Raw genomic sequence first — 13,196 nt, 5'->3', positions numbered from 1 at the left:
AGGGCATTGAATTTTACACATCCACCACATTCCCTATTGCATTCCAAGGTTAAAATGATGTGACTTTTTTTACTACCTTAGTTTATAGATAATATAAAACTTAGTATTGCAGTACACTAATTCATAAAAAGCTTCTCCTTTCTTTAGCAAAAAGAGAAAAATAGCTGTGTGCTATGTCAGCTGAAAAAAAGTTTTGCTCAGGCAGTTTCAGTTTTTACTAACGCAGATACAGTAAACATAATAAATCCTTATAAAAATTCAAATTCCCATGCTCTCCAAGCCATTGCAGTCCATTTATTACTTCCCTTTTAATCTATAATTTATTCAACTCCAATCTCTTTTTCCCCCTCAAATCAGAAGACTTCCTGCTGCAATGGATCTATAATTATATTGCAACATAAGATAGTGCAGTATAATACTCTATAATAATTATATAGTATGTAACTATTCATTAAACCATACATATTAACAGATAATAATTTATACTAGATTAGATTATATTTTATTATATTTTATTTATTATCAGTGGAAACTTTCAATTCACAGATCATTCTCATTCCAAAAGCACTGGGGTGTCACAGGAGTGCCAGGCATAAACACCAAGGGATGGGGCAGATGAAGGAAGTGTACTCCCTGGGTCTACCCTCTTAGTAGGGATAAGGACAACATAAGACAAGTGTTAAGAGATGTCTCAAATTCTGTGGAAGCTATCTGTCCTTGTGCAGATGTGAGAGGTATAAAGAGCTCTGGGCAGAAAAGAGATGAGCTGCACTGGGTGGATACAGGCTTGGCCAACACACAATACAGTGAAAGAGAGAGCAGAGGAGCGGGAGTGATGTGGCTGAATTGTGCTTTGAGAAGCAGGTGCAGAACCTCCTTGTGTCCAAGTAGGAGCAGCAATAAGAGCAAAATCACTGATGCCTGGGAAGGAATATGAATTTTTCTCGGTCAAGACAGGATGCATATCAGAGAAGACAGCTGCCTGCTCAGCCTAGCGTGTCAGTGCACAGGTAAGTACAGGCATGGCACAGTCAGACACTCATCTCGGAGAGCCACTTCATCTGGCAGGGATCTTGGTTGGGCATGCTGCTTTTCATAGCTGCAGCACGCAGAGCCACAGTGTGGGCAGCACCATGCCCACGCAATTTTCTCTTTGTTCACAGTGAAATGGATTCACACTTCAGTCAGGGCCTAGAGATGGGTTTAAATTCTTCCCTCCGGATTTGTAACAAGGCACCATTTAAATATTCTGCTTCATGTGCTGGGCCCCCAAAGTAGGTGTATTGACGCCATTTCTCCCCAGACCACTGTATCTTGGAGTAAACCCTTGTCATTTCTGGTAGTTCCTAGATTGTAAAGCCAACATAATATGTAACAACATAATATGATATTTTGTATAACACATACATAGTTTATCCCTGAATTAATGACTGTCTGAAATATTAGTGTACATTGTAAATTAGTACTCAGCCTTGGCACGACCTTTTTCTCCAGGTGATTGGAATTGGAAATTACTTTTTCTGGACCTTATTTCTAGTCTAAATTTGTTTAGTTTACATTTTTTTGAGTACTGAAGTTTTTCTGCTAAGCTAAAAACCTCCCTGTTGTCACAGTTTTCTATGTAATGTCTAATAGACAAAAGTGGCCTACCACCTTGTCTTTGTTGAGCTAGAGACTGAGTATAGGATTTTTTTCCAGTAGCATCTTTGGTGTTGTCACTGTGAGCTTGAGAAGGGTTGAATGTAGAGACGGGTGGACCAGGAGAAACAACCCTAAAGATAGAGCAGAGTTGTGTTTACAGAAGAACAGATTATCTTCTCCTGCATGAAGGGAGGTTTACTGTGCTAATAAAAGAGTTTTATCATTATAGCAGCATCTGCACTAGGAATGCTTTTCAGTATGTGATGTAGAGGTGCCTCAAATTCAGAGTACAGGGAAACCTGTGACCCTAAGGAAAGAGTGTGATCCTTCAGCCAGGAGCCACAGTCTCTCTCTTTAACATCAGCATTTTCCTTCAGAATGACCTTGAATAATGCACTTCATCCTTTTTGTATGCTTTTTCGAAGAAAGGTTTCTTTAAGAGTTCACTTCATATATGGCTTTGCTTCAGGCAATACCCTTGATCTCTGTGCAACTCCTAATGCCTCAATACTCCTGATTGTAACTAACAAGTCGTCAGCCCAGACAGCCTCAAAACAACCACTGTGGAATACAGCACCTTGAAAGGAGCTTTGAGGTACCTGCACTGCAGTGCAGAAATCACCCCTACTTTACATCTGGGAGTAAAGAGTGAGTGTGATTGACTTTGTCTCCTCAATAGCAATCAAGCTATACCAAATCAATAGCATACCCCAACTGGTGTAAGATGATATGGATACTCAGAGGATGTTCAGCCTGTGGAAATAATAGTTGTGGATAATTTTCTTTGAGTTTTCTAGATGCAGGATTGCTTCAACTAACAATGTGTCATACTTGATTTTGAAGAGTCTACAAAAAGTTCCACTTTCTGCAATTTTCCTATTTAAGAAAAATAGCTCATTAACCTGTCATTGTTTCCAAGAAGAATTCTGTGGAAGCTCAGTTCACAGAAGTGCTCCTGAAGGCACTCAAATCTCTCTGACCTAAAAAGCTTTCAGAATTGGTCATCATTCATGGACAATTCTGTGAGTGGTTTTCAATTTCTTTGGCTGAATTTAAGAGGCAAAAAAAGCACAGAAACTGTCCTTCTAGTGAGAGATGACAGATCTTCAAGTCAAACTGCAAGTTTAGATGAACTCTAAAACTGTTTAAAGTACTAAAGAAAAATCCAGTTTGGTCCACTTTTACTTGTGGAATAAAAAAAAGAGAATAGTTTAATTCATTGTTCTTTTTATATTTGGGCATTTTTCCACAGCAGGTAGATTTACATCAGTGGGCATCTCTGGTGTTCATCTGTGAACTTGGTATCAAGAAAGAGGCAGTGACAGGGGAGAAATCTCCCATTCCAGAGAAAGCATTTCCATGGGCTGGTTTACTGCTCTTGCTGATTCAGTGCCAGCCTTGACACTCAGGTGACTTGTTGCTTCTTGTGTGCCAGCTGGGGTCTGACATGGGAGCTTGGCTGAGAAACCAGAAGTTCATCAGGAGAGAATGTGGATTAAAGGGGCATATTTGGCAAGAAAAAGCTACAATTAAATAGGCTATGGTTAGATAATTACAAATGATGTGAATCAATTCCTCAGTAATTGATGAATTACTGATAGTCTTGTCCACCCTTTTAACTCTAGGTTTTTGCAGTCATGAGGTTACCATAAATCACCTGTAACACAAGAGGCCCCAAAATTAAGAGTTAGTGTATAGGATGAAGGAAGTCTATAGATAAAGTTATGTGTTACTAAATCTGTCCTTGCACTGTTGATACAACATGCAGGCACTCCATACCAGCTTGGCAAAGTAGCTGAACAGCTAATCTTAGTAGAAGAAACACATGAAAAATGATAAAGACACAGAAGGTTTTATGAACATGTTCTAAATATTAGAACAGTGGAATGTCTTCTTACATGTACTCTACATGTCCTTTTTTAAACTCCACCTAAAGTATAGGTAGAATTAAACAAATAAACAAACAAACAGAAGGCGTCCCACAAGAGAAATGAGATATATGAGAAATGTTTGACCAACAAAGTAACAACTGTTTATGCTGTTCACATGCTTCAATATGTCATTTGCCTTGAAAATAAGTTATAAGTTCAGCTGATATAATTGAGAGTCCAGTGCTAAGGCAAATGTTTCAGACTTGGGGTGTAATCCAAAAGGCAGGATACTTCTGCGGCTTCATAAAGAATTCCTAATAATATCTTAGGAATGCAAATGTAATAAAATCTAATAAAATCTAAACAACTGGAAAAATATTGAATTGTTAAATTTACTTGGAGATTGCAGCTACATTCCTTTGATTGTAACCTGCTTGCAGTTTTGCAGGTAACAACCTGACCATAAATCTTGTTTAATAAAGCTGGTTTATTCTGGGCTTTATCATTGGGCTTGTCCTGTGCAGGACTGAAAGTACGTGGGTCTGAGGATGAAAATGCGTAAACTATGTCATTTGAGGGAGTGAATCTGAACAACATAAGGAGCAATGCTTATCCTAGAGCACACTAGAGCCTGCCATACCTTGGTATGAAATTCCCTCTGCCTGATAAAGACTAAGGCACCTCTTCCTAAAGGAGCAGGCAGAAAAACAAACCAACCAACCAAAAACTCTGCCCTGTTTTTAGTAGACCTCCAAGGGGTTCAAATATTCAAAAAAAGCTATTCTTCAAAACTGGGACCAGATTGTCATCCATATTCCTGTAGTTACATGCATGTTATTTTCAACTAATAGTTTATATAAACTCTCAATTTGCCTTTACTTCAAGAGAAAAATGAAGCAAAGAAACCCATCTAAATCCACCATACAGCTAGATGTACAACAGCTGGCACACAACTAGGAACTGGTGGCTGGGTACTGGATGACATTAGCACCTGGATCTTCATGTAGTTGATGCTAAGAATTGAGTAACCTAGTCTCGGGAGCTCTGACCTTAAAGCAAGGGGCATTACTGTTGCCCACCCTCCACAAGGCTTCCCACTGGTAGGATGACAAAGATGATGTTCAAGGAAGGGGCAAAAGGTAGGCAAGAGGGTGACTGTGAAATTTGACCAGAGTTTCTGCCAAGGAGGGGCACCATAAAATAATACAGGAAGAAAGAAAAAAAAAGACATCCATAACCTTCCACATCCATAAAGATCAAACACTTGAAGAACTCTGCCTTGTTCCCTTAACCTACAGGCAAAACAAATTGTTGTCCCTCAGCCATCTCAGAGTTAATTTTTTCTCTCCCCAAAGATTAAATATCACCTCCCTTTCCTATGTGCTGATATGTCAGTATTTAAGACAACATGTTATATAGGATAATATTGTGGATATATCTTTAGTGAATCTAAAAACTAAGAAAAACCTATTTCCCTATTGGAAAAGATTAATTGCCTGAGACATCTTTAAAGATACATTTTAAGGTCTACCTTTTTACTTTCATTTCCTGGAATGCTGGGTTCATTAAATTTCAGAGGTGACACATACTGTACCTTACTGTGACTATAAAAATAAAGAAGCTATTCATAGGTTCTGCACAGACATAACATACTGTGCCAGTGTCTATCATGAGCAACTCCTGGGTCTTTTTGAGTCTGATTGTTTCTTTTGTTGATCATACTGCTTCATGAAGCCTCTTCTTCCGTTTAAATAAAAAATAATCCAAACTGCTATGCACTTTAGGTTTGAGTGACAGCTCAGGAACCGCATCAGTCTAAAGGTGCAAATAACCTGATGTGGAACAGACAGTAATGGATGATTAAGAAATTACTTCAAAAATGGAGAATGAAATTATTGGAGATTTCCTGACTTCCCGAGCCAGAGACTACTTCTGGACCATCCTCTTTAATAGTCCTCATCCTTCAGGAAGATCCCTGTATTTTTTAAATCCTATTTATAACTCTTATCTCCACAGCATCCTGTGGCAATGAGTTTCACATTTAGTTTTGTGACTGGGGAGGTGAGGAGGGGAGTTTCTTCTGGCTTATTTTTAGCCTGTTACCTAATGATTTTGCTGGGACCTTCCCAGTTCTAGTACAAGAAGCAGAAATAAACCCTCTTTATCCTATTGCTTAGACTTGTTACTTTCTGTACAGAAGAAGCTGCTTCATGCATATCTATAGATAGACATAGGTATAGGGAGCATATTTGCAGTCGATGACTCAATTTTTCTGCTATGGCATGAAAATAACACTTCATCCTTCGTTAATATTTAATTTTCCTCTCACTAGGCTCAGACTATTAGTATTACTACTGCTATTATTACTACTGCTACTACTATTGTTATTATTTTTATCATTATCATTTTTTCAGATGCTGTGCTCATTAGTGTTCTCATCTGGGCAGGGAGAAAATCTTAGCATGCAGGATAATTTGATGGTACTTATAAGAGTTTTGATATATAGCCCCTCAGCTAGCACAGTCTGCATAAAATGCAGTGTTAGAAGAGACTAGCAGCTTAGTATCATGGAAGAAGAAGGACCGTTTGTTGTCTGGGTCACAATTTTTCTCCTTGAACTCCAGAGAAGGGGTTCCAGGCGGTAACACTTATGATATAGGTCTTTCAGATACTCGACTTTTCTGTTTTGCTATTCCAATGATACTCACCTCATTTTATTATTTAGTAGATAGATTGCCTAGAAGGCCTTCGAAAACTGAAACTTTTAAAATATTTGTGGACATCTTGAAGTCTTTTCTACTTGGGATCATCTATCTCTTTTTTGATGTGCTCTGATTATTTTCATCCCTTCAGTTTCTGTTTTCCAGATACCACGCTCTCCTTTGGCAAACCTTGCTCCTGTCTGAGGCCCTTTGACTGCATTCCATTTGCGCTGCAAAATCTCTGGAGAGGCTGAGAGCAGATAAATGCCTTGCCCTTCTCTACACATTTCAAAACATTTAACAAAGAAGGTCAGTACCATTTATTCCCTTTCTGTAGATAAGGAAAGTGAAATAGAGAGAGGGCAAATGACTAGTCTCACTCACTAAGGAAATCAATGGCATAGCCAATGCCAGCTCTCTTACACTAGTCCTAGCTGCTGAGCCTGTGCTGGCTGGGGGACTGTAATCCTGAGTAGAAACACAGTTGTAGACAATGGTTGGGTTTTGCAAAGGATTCTAGGATTTTGATGTCTGGCTTACTTTCAAATTGAAACACATTGGAAAGTTCTCCAAGAAAAAAAAAACAAACTTTTTCCCTTCTGTTTTGAAATGTTTCTTGTCAACAAAACTGAAGGTTTTTTTGTTTTGATAGGCACTCTGAAAAGTTACATTTTATTGCAATACATGATAACCTCAAATAATAAATAAAAAGCAAGAGGAAGGGGTTAATTTCAAGATGAAAAACCCAAATGCAAGGTTAACTTGGATGCCCTGACTGTTCTGCCTCCTTCAGAAAAATCTCCATTGAGAAATTTAATAAAAGAATTTGGGCAAAATGAGCTGACATCATATGCTGCTTGGGTTTCAATGACACCATGCATTGGCTAGCATATGATTCCACTGTGATTTGGTCTTTAGCTGTTATACTTAGGTATGGAAAAAAGTGTGAAATTACACAGTGGACAGATGTAATTACAGATTCTCTTTCCTGCTTTCCTAGCAAGCCACATTGCCATGATCGGAAGCAACAGAGCATTGCCTAATAGTACCAGACGAACATGGATTTATCATTGCAGGGTCTATGAAATGGGAACGCGTGGGCTTTCCAGGGTGCAACATGCCAGTAGCTGGCAATACAAGTCACAATTATAACTTTATAACCTGATTCCAGTAAGGAGGGAAGACAGATAACTTTCCAAAGTCATATGGTATTCATCCACAACCACCCCTCTGTAGTCAGGTAACTTTTCCCAGCCAGGCTGCTTTACTTTGTGCTCATTACAATTCTGAGTTGGTTTGATATCCACATGCTAACAAACCAATCTTTTCACAATTCCTCTCCCACGTACAACTGAAACTGAACTGAAGGAGTGTACTTTACCTGGTTAATTTAGCTAGAGAGATATTACATTTCATAATAAAAAATCCCTAAGGACGTGTGATTTGGTTTAATTTTCACCTGGCGTTTATCACTGTGTATATTCCAAATTTTGTTAGTATCTACAAATGTAACAGCAGGTACTTGGACCTTACAAAGATATCTGGAGCCAGATCCAGAGAGAGACGCAGAGTAATGGAATGGCAGAAATCCAGATTCTAAAATAAATGTAATCTGTCTACTGCTAATGAGAAACAAAACACCAGCTTCAAACTCTTCCAGAAGATGAAACCATCACTTGAATATCTGATTGCATGAGGAATTTAAGCCCCCACAGTTGCATTTGGAATAAGTTACAACATTTCTGAATGACATGTATTGAAACAAAGGTACTTACAGTCTGCTCACACAGTTTTATTTGTATTACACTAGTAACCAGGAAGCCCAGGGAGATCAGAGCCCTGCCACATTGGTGCTGCACAGACAATCCTTCCCTGACACAGTTGCTTTCAGAAAAATAATGTGGGAGGGGGGAAAAGTGGTGAAACACTTGTATTTGGTGATGAAACAAATAATTTAAAAGTTACTGTCAAGCCAGCATATAAAATAAGGACTCCTGGATCTCTGCACAGTAGTCTCTGCTGCTACTTCCTTCAACATGGTATAATATTTGCACTGAAAATCAGCCTACATTCTATAATTGGGTCCCTTGTAAATGGCCTCTTGTGGGGATACTGAGAGAAGCAAAAATAGCAAGGATTAAGTAGTTTCTGTTTTGAGAAGTGTCATTGGAAGATCCCACTCGTTTCCTTTTGAGACTGAAATTATTAATGTAGTCTAGGTTTAGTTTGGATGAAATCTGAAAGGACAGCATTCCAGGAGTAAATAGACCTCACAGGGGAAAGACACCCTGACAGATTATTTTGTCCATGAAAGGTATGAGCCTTACTGCAATGCTGAGTAACAAGGAGAGAAACATGCAAAAGAGCCTTAAAAGGAAAATTTAGCTGTTTAAGAAGTATCAGTTTCTCTGGATTTAAAAGAACTGTTTGGGGAATTGATGTTAATTCCAGTGAGAAGAACGATTTTTTAAGATCTTAACATTCAGGTTATAGAAGTGTATATCTGCAATCTATAGAACACAGGAAAACTCCAACAAAGTAGGAAGAAGATAAAGCAGCATCTGGTATGGATGTTATTACCAAAATAGCTGTTAATAGGAAAATTACATTATTATTATTTTTTTTATTTTATTTTTATTTTATTTTATTTTATTTTATTTTATTTTATTTTATTTTATTTTATTTTATTTTATTTTATTTTATTTTATTTTATTTTATTTTATTTTATTTTATTATCAAGGAGCAAGAAGGAAGGGGGAATCTTCTGAAAAATGTGATATTGAACATCCCGGAAATAAGTGTACTTTGTAAAGGGAAATGTGATTCTCTTACACTTCCATATTTAAGGTCTGAATTTGCTGAATTAAAGAATAAATAGTTCTAAGCCATTTATGATGCTTGCATCCTTGACCAGATTTATCCTGTCTTGGTTCACGTACTGAACAGAATTGCCCAATTTAGGAGATCACCTCTTGGTCAGTGGAAGATACTATGCATCTTTAGAGGTCTCTTCAGCCATGAAGATCTCATCTATGCTACAAAATTTCCTATTTCTTGATAGACAATCTCTTGATTGAATTTATAAAGACACTAAAGTATCCACAATCCTAACTCATCTTAGTCTCTGAAGTTAGAAATGGCTCCTCCAGACAATAAATTTGTCTGAATTTTCTTAATGTCTCTTACACCCAAACCCACTGAAGGTCTCAGACCCTTAGATGAATAGTTCAGTTTTAGACATGTAATTTTTAGAGGCTTAGGTAATTTTATTCTTTTATTTAGGTTATATGAAAAAATGTTGCTTTAGAGAGAAAATAGTCTGGCATAGAGCATTTTTAAGATAATTAAGATGGTTGCCATGCTGAACAACAACTTGAAATCACAGCTTTGCTAAAAATAACTATTGTTATTACTAGACTAAGTCAGTGGGATACAGAAAGATGTTGCAGGGTAAATTCAGGGGGATATTTAACTTTGGGTGCTCTGACTCAGCTTGTGCATTATGAAATAAGGCTTCATAAGTGGTCATTAGGATCAGTAGTTGAATCTGGTGGATACTAAAGGATAGTAATACCTATAGAAATCCAGAATGGAAAAGCCAAGAGTAAGAGTGATAGTGGAAACTACACTAGTTGATCTTAGAACTCACAGTTCATTTCATGTGAGTATCTGCATTACTTAATATCATAGTTAACTGTAACTTTAATTGACTAAAAAACACACATTCTTGGTTCATAAACCCCAAAAGAGTTTATCTGCAATAAGTGTAAGTGAAGCCCAAGTGACTGCCTTGGATGCAGATGTCTCACTGTAGGAATATGTACTTGGTTAGATGAATACCATTCAAATAGTCATAGCTGCAGACCTGAACACTATTTTTCCAAGTGCTGTGCAAACACATAACAAAATCCTCATCCAAAATCACATGCAAACAAAGACAGACTAGGTAAGAGAAGGAGATAAGAGAAGGAACTCAGAAGAAAGAAATGGCAAGAAGAACACTGTTGTAAACTATAAGGCTTGGTGTACCTGAGGACTAATTCTTGTCCTGTCTGGAGGTATTTTATAGGTCTCACAGCAAAGAAAACAATAAGGAAGAATTTGAAACTCAGTAATGAAGCAGCTGTCATTTTCCCCAAATGTGCTAAGCATTATGGGAGAATGTTTGGAGTTTCTAAGCTGAATACTTGTAAGTCATGGAAGTTTTTATTTATGGTCCAACAAAAGGTCCATATCTCATTAGGAGAGATTACAGAGAGTATAAAAATGGGCACTGGAAATCTCTGAAAGTAAACGTGCAGCTGTATTGATGCCAGTGTAAGAGCAATCTATCTTAGACTCTAATCAATGTAATCTATTGAACAAAAATCCATGATAAGTAGGAAGGAAGAAGAAATTTCTACCTTGATTTTTGCTATATATTTTTGCTTGCTTTTATGTGACTGTATTTTAATAGTTTAAAGGTGTCCCTGTGGAGATGGGCAACACCGTCATTTGCCACCATTGGCTTTTTGCAATGAAGATGAATTAATTGTGCAAAGCTCTGTGCAAACAGACCAAAAAGATTATCACTGACAAAGAAGTAACTGATCACATAAATGCCTCATTATGCATTGTTTGAATGCTATTTGCATACATTATAATAAAGCTGTGACCATTAACACCAGGTGAAGTTTAGTGCGAATATTTTAACAGAGCTTTTGGATGCCTTCATACTTTTTCCTATCCTTTATGATTTTAATGCAAACCAGCCTGTTCAATTTAAATTAACAAATTTTAACAGATGGCCAAGCAGACCCCACATTTCTTTATGATTTAATGAAGAATATAGGTGCAGAAACGTTGTCCATAGGCATGTCTGTGTTAAATTGAGGTAGATTCTTTAAAACTCATTCTATTAAGCTAGTCAGATTTTCACAAAAAAAAACAGTGTGAGAAAAAAAATGTTAAGTGATGAAGTGATACTACGTGGATCTTGAAATGATGTGCTGTGTCCTTCAGAAGGCAGTCAAAGCACATGGAAAAGCAAAGAAAATTGAGGGATCCTATCTTTAGATTTCTCAATTGAATGAAAATTATCCAGATCTGTATTATAGAATCACAAAACCATTTACGCTGGAAAACACCTTTAAGATCATCAAGTCCAACCGTTAACCTAACACTGCCAAGTCCACCACTAAACCATGTCCCTGAGCGCCACATCTAAACATCTTTTAAATACCTCCAGGGATGGTGACTCAGTCACTTCCCCCAGCAGCCTGTTCCAATGCTTGACTATCCTTTTGGTGAAGAAATTTTTCCTAATCTCCAATTTAAACCTTCCCTGATGCAACTTGAGGCCATTTCCTCTTGTCCTATAGCTTGTTACATGGGAGAAGAGACTGACACCCACCTTGATACAAGCTCCTTTCAGCTAGCTGTAGAGACCAGTAAGATCTGCCTTCAGCCTCCTTTTCTTCAATCTAAACAAGCCCAGTTCCCTCAGCCGCTCCTCATAAGACTTGTGCTCTGGACTCTTCACCAGCTTTGTTGCCCTTCTTTGAACACATAAACTTAACTTAGGTTAGGGAATCTAAACCAGTCACATTTACAATTCATGTTCCCTTTAACAACAATAATAGTAGTCACAGCACAGTTTTCAAAAGCAGTGGCATTAACTGTGTTCACACAGAAATTAGTCTTCAAAAAGGAGCCAGCCACAGGCTAAAAGACAGTGCAAGTCAAATCATTTTCTGTCGAGAAAATTAAGATAGCTATACACTTACACAATTATCACCTGCTTGTTGTCTACAGTGATATCACAGTAGAATATGCAACAATTGATTCTGAGGTAGTTTCAAATGGATTGGAGTCTAGTAATTAAAAATAACCGGGTCTCACTCCACTGCTCAAATCCTTGTGCTTTCTCTGACACTGAAATACAATGTATCTTTCAGAAAGTAGAAAAAGTGTTTAACCTTATTTACTAATTAGCAGCCAGAAACATGAGCTGGTTAGGTAAATAGAAAGTTACTCAAGGGTGTCCACAAAATCAAATTAAAATTAAAAAAAAAAAAAAAAGAAAAAAAAAAAAGAAATTAAGAAGTTGCTACATTTGGCCAGAGCCTTTGACATTAGGCTGCTTGGTCATTAAATCTGAAGACTGCTTCCAAATGCCAAAGCAGTCTTTAAATGCAAGGAAGAAAAGGGGTTAAAAAAAAAAAGCAGGAAAGAGGTTTAGGTAATTATAATAAATGGAGATATAACCTCAGTTCTAAACCTTGGACTTAAATTCAGGATTTGACACAACTGTGTCTTCCACATAACCTATTTTTCTTCTCTCCTCCTTCATCTGCTATTTTCCACATGATGTCTTCATGGACCAGTATTTTAAAACTCCCAGTTCTCTCGGTAGATTTATGAAAAAGCTGAAAACTTGTTAATATGAATAGCCAGGTGTCATTTTCCTCCCACTTCCAAGTTCACTGCTGTGTAATCATAGGTTGATTTGCAAACTCAATTGTTGGGGCTCAATAACCACAGTGATTACAGTAAATTGAAGGCATATAGCAAGAACTTTCATTTCTTCTGCTACAAAAAAGAAATCCTAAATGAATTGATTGTACAAAATATGGAATTAACCAAATGCTCTTTTTTTTCTTTTTAAGAATGTGAAAGGAGTAAATCATATAAGTTTTGTTTTGGAGTGGTTTTGAAGTGTCAAGGGAAGACAATATCCTGGCAATAAGGCAGTTTGAGAGTTCTCAGTGGAAGTCATCAATGATACATGCATCACTGCCCATGTCTCGGTAGAGTTCTAATTCTTCCCACCATGTTTGGGATATGGCCATCCATGTTAAGTGCCACCGAAATGTACTGTGTGAGAAAGTATAATGTGCTGTACAGACACAACATTTCTCATTCCCAAAATTTCATTTCTGAAATTATTTCTTCGTGTCTGTAAGTGTTACTAAGGCAACTCTAAAACATGGAGTGGAAAGGC

Source organism: Strix aluco, chromosome 2 (genome assembly GCF_031877795.1).
Source record: "Strix aluco isolate bStrAlu1 chromosome 2, bStrAlu1.hap1, whole genome shotgun sequence".
NCBI classification, from domain to species: Eukaryota; Metazoa; Chordata; class Aves; order Strigiformes; family Strigidae; genus Strix; species Strix aluco.
This window is presented reverse-complemented; position numbering follows the sequence as displayed.